General features: G+C 48.6%; 1 protein-coding gene across 4 annotated transcripts in view; it reads left to right on the top strand.

The window, feature by feature from the left end:
* Positions 1–17,840, top strand: part of INSC (INSC spindle orientation adaptor protein) — a 203,979-nt gene that overhangs the window by 111,392 nt on the left and 74,747 nt on the right. The gene's annotated exons all lie outside the window — the stretch shown is intronic.

Here is a 17,840-nt window from a genome sequence, read left to right as displayed (position 1 = left end):
CTACACCCACCACATTTGGTGGCGTCAAGATACACTAATACCCACACACAATGTATCACTCCCATCATCCCTGACGCCAGGAGCTCACAATCTAATCCCCCCATCACACACAATGTATCACTCCCATCATCCCTGACCCCAGGAGCTCACAATCTAATCCCCCATCACACACTGTATCACTCCCATCATCCCTGACCCCAGGAGCTCACAATCTAATCCCCCATCACACACAATGTATCACTCCCATCATCCCTGACCCCAGGAGCTCACAATCTAATCCCCCCATAACACACAATGTATCACTCCCATCATCCCTGACCCCAGGAGCTCACAATCTAATCCCCCCATCACACACAATGTATCACTCCCATCATCCCTGACGCCAGGAGCTCACAATCTAATCCCCCCATCACACACAATGTATCACTCCGATCATCCCTGACCCCAGGAGCTCACAATCTAATCCCCCATCACACACTGTATCACTCCCATCATCCCTGACCCCAGGAGCTCACAATCTAATCCCCCATCACACACAATGTATCACTCCCATCATCCCTGACCCCAGGAGCTCACAATCTAATCCCCCCATAACACACAATGTATCACTCCCATCATCCCTGACCCCAGGAGCTCACAATCTAATTCCCCCATAACACACAATGTATCACTCCCATCATCCCTGACCCCAGGAGCTCACAATCTAATCCCCCATCACACACTGTATCACTCCCATCATCGCTGACCCCAGGAGCTCACAATCTAATCCCCCCATCACACAATGTATCACTCCCATCATCTCTGACCCCAGGAGCTCACAATCTAATCCCGTCACACACAATGTATCACTCCCATCATCCCTGACCCCAGGAGCTCACAATCTAATCCCCCATCACACAATGTATCACTCCCATCATCCCTGACGCCAGGAGCTCACAATCTAATCCCCCCATCACACACAATGTATCACTCCCATCATCCCTGACCCCAGGAGCTCACAATCTAATATCCCATCACACACAATGTATCCCTCCTATCATCCCTGACCCCAGGAGCTCACAATCTAATCCCCCCATCACACACAATGTATCACTCCCATCATCCCTGACCCCAGGAGCTCACAATCTAATATCCCATCACACAATGTATCACTCCCATCATCCCTGACCCCAGGAGCTCACAATCTAATTCCCCCATAACACACAATGTATCACTCCCATCATCCCTGACCCCAGGAGCTGACAATCTAATCCCCCCATCACACAATGTATCACTCCCATCATCCCTGACCCCAGGAGCTCACAATCTAATCCCCCATCACACACAATGTATCACTCCCATCATCCCTGACCCCAGGAGCTCACAGTCTCCCCCCCCCCCCCCATCACACACAATGTATCACTCCCATCATCCCTGACCCTAGGAGCTCACAATCTAATCCCCCCATCACACAATGTATCACTCCCATCATCCCTGACCCCAGGAGCTCACAATCTAATCCCCCCATCACACAATGTATCACTCCCATCATCCCTGACCCCAGGAGCTCACAATCTAATCCACCCCATCACACACAATGTATCACTCCCATCATCCCTGACCCCAGGAGCTCACAATCTAATCCCCCCATCACACACAATGTATTACTCCCATCATCCCTGACCCCAGGAGCTCACAATCTAATCCCACCATCACACACAATGTATCACTCCCATCATCCCTGACCCCAGGAGCTCACAATCTAATCCCCCATCACACACAATGTATCACTCCCATCATCCCTGACCCCAGGAGCTCACAATCTAATCCCCCCGTCACACAATGTATCACTCCCATCATCCCTGACCCCAGGAGCTCACAATCTAATCCCCCATCACACACAATGTATCACTTCCATCATCCCTGACCCCAGGAGCTCACAATCTAATCCCCCATCTCACACAATGTATCACTCCCATCATCCCTGACCCCAGGAGCTCACAATCTAATCCCCCCATCACACAATGTATCACTCCCATCATCCCTGACCCCAGGAGCTCACAATCTAATCCCCCATCACACAATGTATCAATCCCATCATCCCTGACCCCAGGAGCTCACAATCTAATCCCCCATCTCACACAATGTATCACTCCCATCATTCCTCCCACACAACTCATCTGTAAGCATCACCTCCACCAGTGACAGGATGTAACAATGGAATAAGACTCAACCGGCGATGAGAATCAGGAAACAACATAATACAATGCTGAGAAGTGTAAAACTGCAAATTACATACAAATAGAGTCTCTGGGGTAACGCCCCCTGTGCGAAAACATGAGCCATTAAAGGGGTTGTCCCGCGCCGAAACGGGTTTTTTTTTTTTTCAACCCCCCCCCCGTTCGGCGCGAGACAACCCCGATGCAGGGAGGTAAAGAAAGCTCACCGGAGCGCTTACCTTAATCCCCGCGCTCCGGTGACTTCTCTACTCACCGCTGAAGATGGCCTCTTCCTCCGTGGACCGCAGCTCTTCTGTGCGGTCCACTGCCGATTCCAGCCTCCTGATTGGCTGGAATCGGCACGTGACGGGGCGGAGCTACACGGAGCTACACGGAGCCCCATAGAAGACTGCAGGAGACCCGGACTGCGCAAGCGCGGCTAATTTGGCCATCGGAGGCCAAAAATTAGTCGGCTCCATGGAGACGAGGACGCTAGCAACGGAGCAGGTAAGTATAAAACTTTTTATAACTTCTGTATGGCTCATAATTAATGCACAATGTACATTACAAAGTGCATTATTATGGCCATACAGAAGTGTATAGACCCACTTGCTGCCTCGGGACATCTCCTTTAAGATAGAAAATGTGGATGATGATCCTCCCACAGCGAGAGACACTGACCCCCTTCAGGGCAGGAGACGTGGAGCCCCGCTGCTGATGCTGGACCACAATCATTGTATCTCATGTATCTCCTGTATATAATTATACATGTACAGCTGGTATAGGTTATACATCCTGTATATAGTGATATGGAGCATGCTGGTATAACCTGGGTATCTCCTGTATATAATTATATATGTACAGCTGGTATAAGTTATACATCTCCTGTATATAGTGATATGGAGCATGCTGGTATAACCTGGGGATCTCCTGTATATAGTGATATGGAGCATGCTGGTATAACCTGGGATCACCTGTATATAGTTATATATGTACAGCTGGTATAAGTTATACATCCTGTATATAGCGATATGGAGCATGCTGGTATAACCTGGGGATCTCCTGTATATAATTATATATGTACAGCTGGTATCAGTTATACATCTCCTGTATATAGTGATATGGAGCATGCTGGTATAACCTGGGTATCTCCTGTATATAATTATATATGTACAGCTGGAATAAGTTATACATCTCCTGTATATAGTGATATGGAGCATGCTGGTATAACCTGGGTATCTCCTGTATATAATTATATATGTACAGCTGGTATAAGTTATACATCTCCTGTATATAGTGATATGGAGCATGCTGGTATAACTTGGGGATCTCCTGTATATAGTTATATATGTACAGCTGGTATAAGTTATACATCCTGTATATAGTGATATGGAGCATGTTGGTATAACCTGGGTATCTCCTGTATATAATTATATATGTACAGCTGGTATAAGTTATACATCTCTTGTATATAGTGATATGTAGCATGCTGGTATAACCTGGGGATCTCCTGTATATAATTATATATGTACAGCTGGTATAAGTTATACATCATGTATATAGTGATATGGAGCATGCTGGTATAACCTGGGTATCTCCTGTATATAATTATATATGTACAGCTGGTATAAGTTATACATCTCCTGTATATAGTGATATGGAGCATGCTGGTATAACCTGGGTATCTCCCGTATATAATTACTAGCTGATATACCCGGCTTCGCCCGAGTTAATTTGGTCCTGGTGTTTATCTGGTGTTCACACGGAAAATCTTATGAAGTCGTGGTTACTTTAGAGATACCGAGGAAAAACATATGTTCACCATTTTGCATAGTTCTCTGCGTTACCCAGGAAACCCCACGTGGAGGTAACCATGCAACGTTTCCTTTATATAAAATGACATCGGGAAGTGAGAGAATTAGATTACATACATAAAATTTGGACGCCAATTCTTTTGCGCTAGAATTGAATAATCGAGTTGGGACCCAATTACTTTTCCTATTTTGGAGATAATCTATGCTTGCGCCAAATTTCATGTTTCTACGACATTGGGAAGTTGGAGAACTTTTTGCGAGTCAGTCAGTCAGTCAGTGAGGGCTTTCAGCTTTATATATATAGATATGTACAGCTGGTATAAGTTATACATCTCCTGTATATAGTGATATGGAGCATGCTGGTATAACCTGGGGATCTCCTGTATATAATTATATATGTACAGCTGGTATAAGTTATACATCTCCTGTATATAGTGATATGGAGCATGCTGGTATAACCTGGGTATATCCTGTATATAGTGATATGGAGCATGCTGGTATAACCTGGGTATATCCTGTATATAGTGATATGGAGCATGCTGGTATAACCTGGGGTTCTCCTGTATATAGTGATATGGAGCATGCTGGTATAACCTGGGGATCTCCTGTATATAATTATATATGTACAGCTGCTATAAGTTATACATCCTGTATACAGTGATATGGAGCATGCTGGTATAACCTGGGTGTCTCCTGTATATAATTATATATGTACAGCTGCTATAAGTTATACATCCTGTATACAGTGATATGGAGCATGCTGGTATAACCTGGGTGTCTCCTGTATATAATTATATATGTACAGCTGGTATAAGTTATACATCCTGTATATAGTGATATGGAGCATGCTGGTATAACCTGGGGTTCTCCTGTATATAGTGATATGGAACATGCTGGTGTAACCTGGGTATCTCCTGTATATAATTATATATGTACAGCTGGTATAAGTTATACATCTCCTGTATATAGTGATATGGAGCATGCTGGTATAACCTGGGGATCTCCTGTATATAATTATATATGTACAGCTGGTATAAGTTATACATCTCCCTGTATATAGTGATATGGAGCATGCTGGTATAACCTGGGTATCTCCTGTATATAATTATATATGTACAGCTGGTATAAGTTATACATCTCCTGTATATAGTGATATGAGGCATGCTGGTATAACCTGGGTATCTCCTGTACATAATTATATATGTGCAGCTGGTATAAGTTATACATCTCCTCTATATAGTGATATAGAGCATGCTGGTATAACCTGGGTATCTCCTGTATATAATTATATATGTACAGCTGGTATAAGTTATACATCACCTATATATAGTGATATAGAGCATGCTGGTATAACCTGGGGATCTCCTGTATATAATTATATATGTACAGCTGGTATACCTTATAGGTCTCCCTGTATATAGTGATAGTGATTTCAGCTTGCCGTTAGTCCTGTAGTCCCAGCCGCGGATACAAGTTATCTCCGGGTTGTGTCTTTCTATAAGTTTTCCCATTTACAGGTTTGGTACCCAGAGCCTTCCTGACCTGCACTAATAGACGTCTGTGGCTCGTAACCTGCGCCCGTGCCATCTGCCTGCGAGGGGCGCTGCTATTCAGGAGAGGTTATTAGTCATACAGAAAATCTGAGAAACCCAGAAAACCCACTGAAATCTGTAATAGCAACATGCCAGAGCCGCCACACCGGAGGAGATTATCATGTGCTTAGATACAGCAGCCACCAGACTGTATCACACAGGATAGGATTAGATACACGGCTCAGCAGGCAGTATCACACTAAATAGGATTAGATACACGGCTGTGCAGACAGCATCACACAGGATGGGATTAGATACACGGCTGTGCAGACAGCATCACACTAAATAGGATTAGATACACGGCTCAGCAGACAGTATCACACAGGATGGGATTAGATACACGGCTCAGCAGACAGTATCACACAGGATAGGATTAGATACACGGCTGTGCAGACAGTATCACACAGGATAGGATTAGATACACTGCTGTGCAGACAGTATCACACAGGATAGGATTAGATACACTGCTGTGCAGGCAGTATCACACAGGATAGGATTAGATACACGGCTCAGCAGACAGTATCACACAGGATAGGATTAGATACACGGCTCAGCAGACAGTATCACACAGGATAGGATTAGATACACGGCTGTGCAGACAGTATCACACAGGATAGGATTAGATACACGGCTGTGCAGACAGTATCACACAGGATAGGATTAGATACACGGCTGTGCAGACAGTATCACACAGGATAGGATTAGATACATGGCTCAGCAGACTGTATCACACAGGATAGGATTAGATACACGGCTCAGCAGACAGTATCACACTAAATAGGATTAGATACACGGCTCAGCAGACAGTATCACACAGGATAGGATTAGATACACGGCTCAGCAGGCAGTATCACACAGGATAGGATTAGATACACGGCTCAGCAGACAGTATCACACAGGATAGGATTAGATACATGGCTCAGCAGACTGTATCACACAGGATAGGATTAGATACACGGCTCAGCAGACAGTATCACACAGGATAGGATTAGATACATGGCTCAGCAGACTGTATCACACAGGATAGGATTAGATACACAGCTCAGCAGACAGTATCACAAAGGATAGGATTAGATACACGGCTCAGCAGACAGCATCACACTAAATAGGATTAGATACACGGCTCAGCAGACAGTATCACACAGGATAGGATTAGATACACGGCTCAGCAGACAGTATCACACAGGATAGGATTAGATACATGGCTCAGCAGACAGTATCACACTGGATAGGATTAGATACACTGCTCAGCAAACCGTATCACATAGGATGGAATTAGATACACGGCTCAGCAGGCAGTATCACATAGGATAGAATTAGATACACGGCTACTCAGAAAGTATCACACAGGATAGGATTAGATACATGGCTCAGCAGACTGTATCACACAGGATAGGATTAGATACATGGCTCAGCAGACAGTATCACACAGGATAGGATTAGATACATGGCTCAGCAGGCAGTATCACACAGGATAGGATTAGATACACAGCTCAGCAGACAGTATCACACAGGATAGGATTAGATACATGGCTCAGCAGACTGTATCACACAGGATAGGATTAGATACATGGCTCAGCAGACGGTATCACACAGGATAGGATTAGATACATGGCTCAGCAGACTATCACACAGGATAGGGTTAGATACACGGCTCAGCAGGCAGTATCACATAGGATAGGATTAGATACACGGCTCAGCAGACAGTATCACACAGGATAGGATTAGATACACGGCTCAGCAGACAGTATCACACAGGATAGGATTAGATACACAGCTCAGTAAACAGTATCACACAGGATAGGATTAGATACACGGCTACGCAGACAGTATCACACAGGATAGGATTAGATACACGGCTCAGCAGACAATATCACACAGGATAGGATTAGATACACGGCTCAGCAGGCAGTATCACACAGGATAGGATTAGATACACGGCTCAGCAGACAGTATCACACAGGATAGGATTAGATACACAGCTCAGCAGGCAGTATCACACAGGATAGGATTAGATACACTGCCTAGCAGGCAGTATCACACAGGATAGGATTAGATACATGGCTCAGCAGACAGTATCACACAGGATAGGATTAGATACACAGCTCAGCAGACATTATTACACAGGATAGGATTAGATACACGACTCAGCAGTGTCACACAGGATAGGATTAGATACACGGCTCAGCAGGCAGTATCACACAGGATAGGATTAGATACATGGCTCAGCGGGCAGTATCACACAGGACAGGATTAGATACACGGCTCAGCAGACAGTATCACACAGGATAGGATTAGATACACGGCTCAGCAGTGTCACACAGGATAGGATTAGATACACGGCTCAGCAGACAGTATCACACAGGATAGGGTTAGATACACAGCTCAGCAGACAGTATCACACAGGATAGGATTAGATACACGGCTCAGCAGACAGTATTACACAGGATAGGATTAGATACACGGCTCAGCAGACAGTATCACACAGGATAGGATTAGATACACGACTCAGCAGACAGTATCACACAGGATAGGATTAGATACACGGATGTTTTTACATGTCCCATATACAGTTCTGGTTATGTTCGGTCTGCGGCTGTAGTTGTTACTCGCTTTGTGTAGAAGACTAATTCCCCCCACTGATAATTCTGAGGTAAATAAGCCCCCAGGGGGCGATATTAACGGCGCGGAGAGCGGCGCGCAGCCACCGCCGCTTCATCACCACCATTGTGCTTGAAGGATATTAAAAAGCCAGCGAGCGGATGTCTCGTTCGTCAGTCGCTTCCAGGTACAATATTAATTACTCGTGTAGGTGGCGCTCTCGCTGTCATTCCTGCTGACGTTAACCCCTCACATGACGTCCGTTTTCTTCTCACTGGAGCATTGCTGTAATGTAGATGAATCGCTGGTCAGGAAGAGTTAAACAATTCATAGTAAGAAAGTATCACCGGTCGCAATCAGCTCTTAAAGGGACAGTGCGCTGCCAGAGTGGGAGGGGCTAGCACTTGTGGAATCCCCCACAATCACAGCTTGGGCTTATCTTAAAGTGATAGTAACACTACAGATAGCAGATCTGCCAAATATAATCTATGTCAAAGGAGTCAGCCTCCTTTTCACCGAGGGCCACATCAGCCTTATGGTTACCTTTAAAGGGCCAGTTGTAAGACTGTATATTAATAGTGGCCCACATGGTGGCCTCAGTAGTAATAGTGACCCCCATAGTTACAGCAGTAATAATAGTGATCCCCCATAGCGGTTGCAGTAGTAATAATGTCCACTATATTGTGGCCCTAGTATTAATAGCAACCCCCATAGTTACCCCAGTAATAGCAGTGGGCGCAGTAGTAATAGGTCCCCCATAGTGGCTCCAGTTGTAATAGTGGTCTCCATAGTGACCCCAGTTATAATAGTGGTCTCCATAGTGACCCCAGTAATAATAGTGGTCTCCATAGTGACCCCAGTTATAATAGTGGTCTCCATAGTGACCCCAGTAATAATAGTGGCTACATAGTGACCCCAGTTATAATAGTGGTCTCCATAGTGACCCCAGTAATAATAGTGGTCTCCATAGTGACCCCAGTTTTAATAGTGGTCTCCATAGTGACCCAGTAATAATAGTGGTCTCCATAGTGACCCCAGTAATAGCAGTGGCCGCAGTAGTAATAGGTCCCCCATAGTGGCTCCAGTTGTAATAGTGGTCTCCATAGTGACCCCAGTAATAATAGTGGTCTCCATAGTGACCCCAGTAATAATAGTGGTCTCCATAGTGACCCCAGTAATAATAGTGGCTACATAGTGACCCCAGTTATAATAGTGGTCTCCATAGTGACCCCAGTAATAATAGTGGTCTCCATAGTGACCCCAGTAATAATAGTGGTCTCCCTAGTGACCCCAGTAATAATAGTGGTCTCCATAGTGACCCCAGTAATAATAGTGGTCTCCATAGTGACCCCAGTAATAATAGTGGTCTCCATAGTGACCCCAGTAATAATAGTGGTCTCCATAGTGACCCCAGTAATAGTAGTGGCTACATAGTGACCCCAGTTATAATAGTGGTCTCCATAGTGACCCCAGTAATAATAGTGGCTACATAGTGGCGATTTAAAGGTTATGCTTGTACAGTTATTTTCCAGGGTTCCAGCAGTCTGGTAATCCGGATGCGGTAAGACACGAGGCTGCCGACCGGGTGGGAATTGTTCCTTCTGCTCCGTGATGATGGAACAATACAACATCTTCTAGAAATCCCATTGATAACACGCCAATAAAGCTACCATAAACCGCAGTAGTAGAGCTGCAGTGTACTCGGCGATCTGCCTGAAGGGAGATGTGGATGAGACTATTGAGGGGTTCAGACGCCGGAGCTCCAAGCATCGGAGCGGTATGAGAACAGGGACCAGTATCCAGGCAGATGAACCACGCACATGGCGGTATAGTCGGCGGCTCGAGGTCCCGCGGGGTATGTCCGGTCCACTTGGGCCCAAAGAAGGGCAATCTAGCCGCCGTCCTGCTGAAAGAGGCCAGATGATCTCTTGTCTGAAGAGCAGAGCCCCCCTTAGGGACGCAGCGAGGGGCTTTTACTTAAATGTCTGTTTTTGACATCTGATAGTACTGAGTATTAATACACTAAGAGGCGCTTTCTCTTTAATTAGAGGGGCGGGGATAGATAGATCTAATTAGCATATTTCTGAATAGTTGTCACATGATCATGTATTACGATAGCGAGCCGGTAAGTATTGGAGCTGGTACTGCCGACATGCAGGCCTTGCGGAGATTGTTATCCTGTCCGCTCCGGCTGATGAGCACTGGAAGCCCGTTGGCTGAATGTTACGTGCTCTTCTATTGGCTGCCACACAAAGGTTCTCCTATTGGTCTGTGCGTTACACCCAGAGCCACTATTGGCTAAGTGTGGATGATCCCGCCTCTTACTGATATATATGTCTGTTCCCACCGGGCGCTGCAGCTAGAACTCCACGTACCTCTGAGGACACTGGTGGTCTGCTGGAACTGATTGCGGTGCTTGCAGTATGTTAGTACCTCTGATAGCAGTCAGTGACTAGTGTTATATGACCACTAGCTCACATGGTTATACTGGTTTCTATGACTCAGTGTGGCGGGCCGGTAAGGGGTGAGCGCTAGCGCCACCGTTCCTGGTGACGTGTATATACACCCTGTGTATCAGTGAGGCGGTGGGTTATATGTCCGGGGTCTGTAGAAGCATTCTGCTGCGGCCGCAGGTCTCTTCATTCTATCTTTTTTAGGTGAACTTTTATTTGTGGTTAATAAAAGTTACTTTTAAGGGGTGCTGCTTCTGGCAAATATATTGGTTTTGATTACAGTGCCAATATTAACCCCCACAGTAGCCCTCAGTAGTAATAGTAACACCCACTGTAGCACCAGTAGTAATAATGACCCCTATAGTGGCTTCAGTAGGAATATTAACCCCCACAGTAGCCCTCAGTAGTAATAGTGACCCCCATAGTGGCTTCAGTAGTAACAGTGACCCCCACAGTGACCTCAGTAGTAATAGTGACCCCCATAGTGGCTTCAGTAGTAATAGTGACCCCCACAGTGACCTCAGTAGTAACAGTGACCCCCACAGTGACCTCAGTAGTAACAGTGACCCCCACAGTGACCTCAGTAGTAATAGTAACCCCCACAGTGACCTCAGTAGTAATAGTAACCCCCACAGTGACCTCAGTAGTAATAGTGTCCCCCACAGTGACCTCAGTAGTAATAGTGACTCCCACAGTGACCTCAGTAGTAATAGTGTCCCCCCACAGTGACCTCAGTAGTAATAGTGACTCCCACAGTGACCTCAGTAGTAATAGCGACCCCCACAGTGACCTCAGTAGTAATAGCGGCCCCCACAGTGGCCTCAGTAGTAATAGCGGCCCCCATAGTGGTCCCAGTAGTAATAGCGGCCCCCATAGTGGTCCCAGTAGTAATAGCGGCCCCCATAGTGGTCCCAGTTGTAATAGCGGCCCCCATAGTGGTCCCAGTAGTAATAGCGGCCCCCATAGTGGTCCCAGTAGTAATAGCGGCCCCCATAGTGGTCCCAATAGTAATAGCGGCCCCCACAGTGACCTCAGTAGTAATAGTGTTCCCCCACAGTGACCTCAGTAGTAATAGTGACTCCCACAGTGACCTCAGTAGTAATAGTGACCCCCACAGTGACCTCAGTAGTAATGGTGGTCCCCACAGTGACCTCAGTAGTAATAGTAACCCCCACAGTGACCTCAGTAGTAATAGTAACCCCCACAGTGACCTCAGTAGTAATAGTGACCCCCACAGTGACCTCAGTAGTAATGGTGGTCCCCACAGTGACCTCTGTAGTAATAGTAACCCCCACAGTGACCTCAGTAGTAATAGTAACCCCCACAGTGACCTCAGTAGTAATAGTGACCCCCCACAGTGACCTCAGTAGTAATAGTGACCCCCCACAGTGACCTCAGTAGTAATAGTGACCCCCCACAGAGGCCTCAGTAGTAACAGTGACCCCCACAGTGACCTCAGTAGTAACAGTGACCCCCCACAGTGACCTCAGTAGTAATAGTAACCCCCACAGTGACCTAAGTAGTAATAGTGACCCCCACAGTGACCTCAGTAGTAATAGTGACCCCCATAGTGGCCCCAGTAGTAATAGTGAACCCCCATAGTGGCTTCAGTAGTAATAGTGACCCCCATAGTGGCTTCAGTAGTAACAGTGACCTCAGTAGTAACAGTGACCCCCCACAGTTACCTCAGTAGTAATAGTAACCCCCACAGTGACCTCAGTAGTAATAGTGACTCCCACAGTGACCTCAGTAGTAACAGTGACCCCCCACAATGACCTCAGTAGTAATAGTAACCCCCACAGTGACCTCAGTAGTAATAGTGAGTCCCACAGTGACCTCAGTAGTAACAGTGACCCCCCACAGTGACCCCAGTAGTAATAGTGAACCCCCATAGTGGCTTCAGTAGTAATAGTGACCCCCATAGTGGCTTCAGTAGTAACAGTGACCTCAGTAGTAACAGTGACCCCCCACAGTGACCTCAGTAGTAATAGTAACCCCCACAGTGACCTCAGTAGTAATAGTGACTCGCACAGTGACCTCAGTAGTAATAGTGACCCCCACAGTGACCCCAGTAGTAATAGTGCCCCCCACAGTGGCCCCAGTAGTAATAGCGGCCCCCACAGTGGCCCCAGTAATAATAGCGGCCCCCATAGTTGTCCCAGTAGTAATAGTGACCCCCACAGTGGCCCCAGTAGTAATAGCGGCCCCCACAGTGGCCCCAGTAATAATAGCGGCCCCCATAGTTGTCCCAGTAGTAATAGCGGCCCCCATAGTGGTCCCAGTAGTAATAGCGGCCCCCATAGTGGTCCCAGTAGTAATAGCGGCCCCCATAGTGGTCCCAGTAGTAATAGCGGCCCCCATAGTGGTCCCAGTATTATTCGTGGCCCCCACAGTGGTCCCAGTATTATCAGTGGCCCCCATAGTGGTCCCAGTAGTAATAGTGGCACCAATAGTGGTCCAAGTAGTAAGAGCAGCCGCCACAGTGGTCCCAGTATTATTAGTGGCCCCCATAGTGGTCCCAGTAGTAATAGTGGCCCCTATAGTGGTCCCAGTAGTAATAGCAGCCGCCACAGTGGTCCCAGTATTATTAGTAGCCCCCACAGTGGTCCCAGTATTATTAGTGGCCCCCACAGTGACCTCAGTAGTAATAGTGACCCCCATAGTGGCCCCAGTAGTAATAGTGACCCCCATAGTTGCCCCAGTAGTAATAGTGACCCCCATAGTGGCCCCAGTAGTAATAGTGACCCCCACAGTGGTCCCAGTAGTAATAGCAGCCCCCATAGTGGTCCCAGTATTATTAGTGGCCCCCATAGTGGTCCCAGTATTAATAGCAGCCCCCATAGTGGTCCCAGTATTATTAGTGGACCCCACAGTGGTCCCAGTAGTAATAGCAGCCCCATAGTGGTCCCAGTATTATTAGTGGCCCCCATAGTGGTCCCAGTAGTAATAGCAGCCCCCATAGTGGTGCCAGTAGTAATAGTGAACCCCATAGTGGCCCCAGTAGTAATAGTGGCCCCCACAGTGGTCCCAGTAGTAATAGCAACCCCCATAGTGGTCCCAGTATTATTAGTGGCCCCCACAGTGGTCCCAGTAGTAATAGCAGCCCCATAGTGGTCCCAGTATTATTAGTGGCCCCCACAGTGGTCCCAGTAGTAATAGCAGCCCCCATAGTGGTCCCAGTATTATTAGTGGCCCCCATAGTGGTCCCAGTAGTAATAGCAGCCCCCATAGTGGTCCCAGTAGTAATAGTGAACCCCATAGTGGCCCCAGTAGTAATAGTGACCCTCCTATTGGCCTCTGGTGGAGTTGCATCTCTACAGACAATCCACTCCCCCAGCCTACGGTCCCAGTCTGGCGATGGTAGCTGCTCCTGAGTCTGTGGCAGCTGACTCCTCCCCTCAGCGTCTTTGTTGCCGGCCTTAAGTTTGACATGTGTGGTCTTCGGAGCCAGTAAAATATGTCTGTACTTCTCTGAAGAGGCGGGAGGTGAGCACTGCCTGAAGCTGAGGAGGAGTGCTGCACTGGAGGGGAGGAGGGGGAGAAGGCTGCAGTTTGTGGAGAGGGAAGCAGCAGAGGGAGACATCTGATTGGCTCAGAGCAGCAGCTGCGCTGTGACATCACCCCAGTAGATCCTCTAAGGCCCCAGCAGTTGGGGTCTTCTGCCCCCTGTAGTCTCTGCAGCCTCCTGACTAGTCGCTGCGCTCTGCTGATGTCACTTTTCCCTGGATGCCTGATTTTGAGTTCAGGTCACACAAATGCTGAAGGTTTATTGGGGTTTTTGCTGCACGTTTTGCTGCACATTTTGCTGCACGTTTTGCTGCAGTTTCTCCGCTGAATTCCCCTCGGACCAGAATAACTTCCGGAGGCGCGGAGTTTGTGCTGAAGGCGATCCTGTCTGATCCTGCCGCGGACAGGGGAGATTGCTTTCCTTTTTGGGGCAGATTGGTTCCTCCTTTCTGGGAGAGGGCCGGGTCCTAGAATTCGCCCCCTCCTATCGCATGACCTCTGTAACTGCCGCCCGGAGCCAGCGCTTCTCGCGTCCGGGACGTCCGTGTGGCATCTGTTCTCTCTGCTCGGCGCCGCTTCTCTGTTCTTACCGGAGACCTTTATTATCTCTCAGATTTCACTTCCACAAATGCTCATAAAACAGATTCCCTTAAAACAACGCAGGAAGCGCAGACGCTTCTTACGGATCATGACATCAGTAATTGCTGGCGCTCTTCCCATCCGGTGAAGAATTGCCCATAATTCACACCCATAATTACTTGTAATAAATGCCGCACAGAAGAAACGTCAGCGGATCCAAGCCCCCCGCCATCCCCATACAACGCTGCCACCTAGTGGCCATGTGTGAGTCCTGCGGGGGGAACATTGCAGCCAGGACTGTGCTGCTGCAGCCTCTGATGAGGACCCTCAGGGACCATGAAGACAGAGGGTGGCGGACATTATATGACCCATGGCAGCCGCTGCACTCTGCCCGCAGGGTTTGCAGGAACTCATGAGTTTCATCCGTCAGTTGCAGTATGAGGACGGACCCTCAAACATCCCAGCGCTGCAGCTTACCTCCCAACATTGCAAGACGGAAGAGGGACAACTGTGTGGGCGCACTTAGCATGCCAGGGCAAGCGTATATGGCAGTCCACACCCTTTTACTTAAAGCCATGCCCTCTGTATGCCATAATAGTGCCCTTCAGTGACCAATTAATGGGCCCAGTAGTAATAATGACCCCCACAGTGTTCCTCCAGTCTTTAACTCATTAGTAGTCGCGGTCTGGGATCAGTGCGACCGCTGCCCTCCTGCTGCATCTGTGGGATTACGGCAGTGGCACCACTGACATCAGACCGGGACTACAAGTGGGTCACAAGCTGGGGCATGCCTCCTCCGCCCGCCACTGCGGGGCAGTGTCCCAGATCCGTGACGGTCGGGCGGCGCAGCGACCTTGTAGGGTTAGTGGGCCATTTTCAGCTACTAAACAGTAAATAGAAGGTGATGTGACAACGGCGCCGGCGGGACGGGAACATCCAGGGATTCCCTCCAGACTCATGAGGCTTGTGATTGGCTGAGAGGTTTCAGGGTGATGCTAGATTCAGCCCTGTAGGGGGCGTCGTCTCACATATCCCAACCAATGTGATTTGTGGGTCTATTGTAGCCGGATGGTATTCAGTACAAGGGCGTTCGTATGGCGGCAGCGGCAGACCGGCGGCCGCTGTGGGGCCCTTGGAGAGAGGGGCTCCGCCACACTTCATTCGCTTTTCATTAGGGTGGTAAGAGGTTGTGCAGGGCTCCCTCGCTGGGCGGCATTGTGGCCCTCAGAGGGGGCGGAGGGGAAAAGGAACGCCAGACTACATTATCATGAGGGTCCATCCTGGCTGTGGGACCCCCACGCCCCAATATACATCACTGCTCCAAGATGGGAGGATAGAGAGACCGGATGACGCGATACGCCAGCGCCGAATCACTGATCCATAAATGGTTAACGCCGGAAACGAAGGGGAGAAAAAACCTGACAATGGAGGGAATGTGAACGGAAGACGTAACAGCGGCGGTAACTGACAGGCGTATTTATATCCGCTGCGCACCTTATGATGCGTGGCTAACGGTCCCCCTGCTGGACAACCTTAGGATAGCATGCGGATTATTCACCATATTATGGAAACTAGATTGCCTCTTACATACACTGAATGCCCCTTTATTAGACCCCCGGCCCTCTTACAACTGGCGCTGCCCTATATGGTAATTCCCCCCGTGAGCCCCGAGTGCGGCATAAAGTCACGTGACAAGTTTTCCGCGGATCAGTTTCAGTGTGAATCCATATTAGATGGAAGATCCAGCGATCGGAGCGACTTCCAACGAGGCCGGTCACCGGTGCTAGACTAGCCGGGGGGCTCACCGCCAACCGCAGGGGGTTTCTCATGTAACGGTGGGGAGAGTATACTGAGAATGGCGCGATCGAGGAAAACATCCAGTGAAAGGGAATCCTGCGGACGGAAACAACTCATCACTGAAAGGGGTCGGAGGAGGATGTCAGGTGAGCCCCCAATCCACTGGTCCCAACACCCCCTAACAGTCTGGTCAGATGCTTCTGTCTACTGCGTGGTGCGTAGACACCGCACAGCGGCAGACTTTCTGGACGGCTCTTGGCGAACGCTTCTTTGGGGGATCATACACATATGGGGGAGATCCTATACTTATGGCAGTCGCTCATGCAGATGGAATACTTGGCCTCAAAGCACACCTGTATGATACCCCCCCCCCCCCCATAAGTCCCAGAAAAGCCCCTAATGTCTATTACTGTAAGGTGATGGACAGCGTACTGAAACGGGACGCAACACTTTGGAAAGTTACTAATTTGATGTGAACATGACAACTCTGCGCCATTATGTGAGACAGCGACTAATATAAGGGAGTGCGGAGAGCAATGTAGACAAGACGCTGACCTCTAGGGGTGAGGACCCTGTAATATAACAATCTATGGGGGTGAGGGTCCGTCATGTGCAGCGACGAGCTCTAGGGCCACATTATAGGGGCTGCTGACTGGGTTTATGGCAACAATTGAAGAATCAATTAATGTCTGAAAGATGAGGTCCAAAGCACATTCTGCTTCCCTTCAAGATCCATGGGATACATGCCAGCGCACGGAGAATGACCCCCAGGATGCCAGCACACGGAGAATGACCCCCAGGATGCCAGCGCACGGAGAATGACCCCCAGGATGCCAGCGCACGGAGAATGACCCCCAGGATGCCAGCGCATGGAGAATGACCCCCAGGATGCCAGCGCACGGAGAATGACCCCCAGGATGCCAGCGCACGGAGAATGACCCGCAGGATGCCAGCGCACGGAGAATGACCCCCAGGATGCCAGCGCACGGAGAATGACCCGCAGGATGCCAGCGCACGGAGAATGACCCCCAGGATGCCAGCGCACGGAGAATGACCCCCAGGATGCCAGCGCACGGAGAATGACCCCCAGGATGCCAGCGCACGGAGAATGACCCCCAGGATGCCAGCGCACGGAGAATAACCCCCAGGATGCCAGCGCACAAGAGAATGACCCGCAGGATGCCAGCGCACGGAGAATGACCCCCAGGATGCCAGCGCACGGAGAATGACCCCCAGGATGCCGGGATCACAAGCTGAAATGTATCACAAAGAACCAAAGAACATCATGTTACAATCAGT

Source organism: Eleutherodactylus coqui, chromosome 11 (genome assembly GCF_035609145.1).
Source record: "Eleutherodactylus coqui strain aEleCoq1 chromosome 11, aEleCoq1.hap1, whole genome shotgun sequence".
Taxonomy (NCBI): Eukaryota; Metazoa; Chordata; class Amphibia; order Anura; family Eleutherodactylidae; genus Eleutherodactylus; species Eleutherodactylus coqui.
This window is presented reverse-complemented; position numbering and strand designations above follow the sequence as displayed.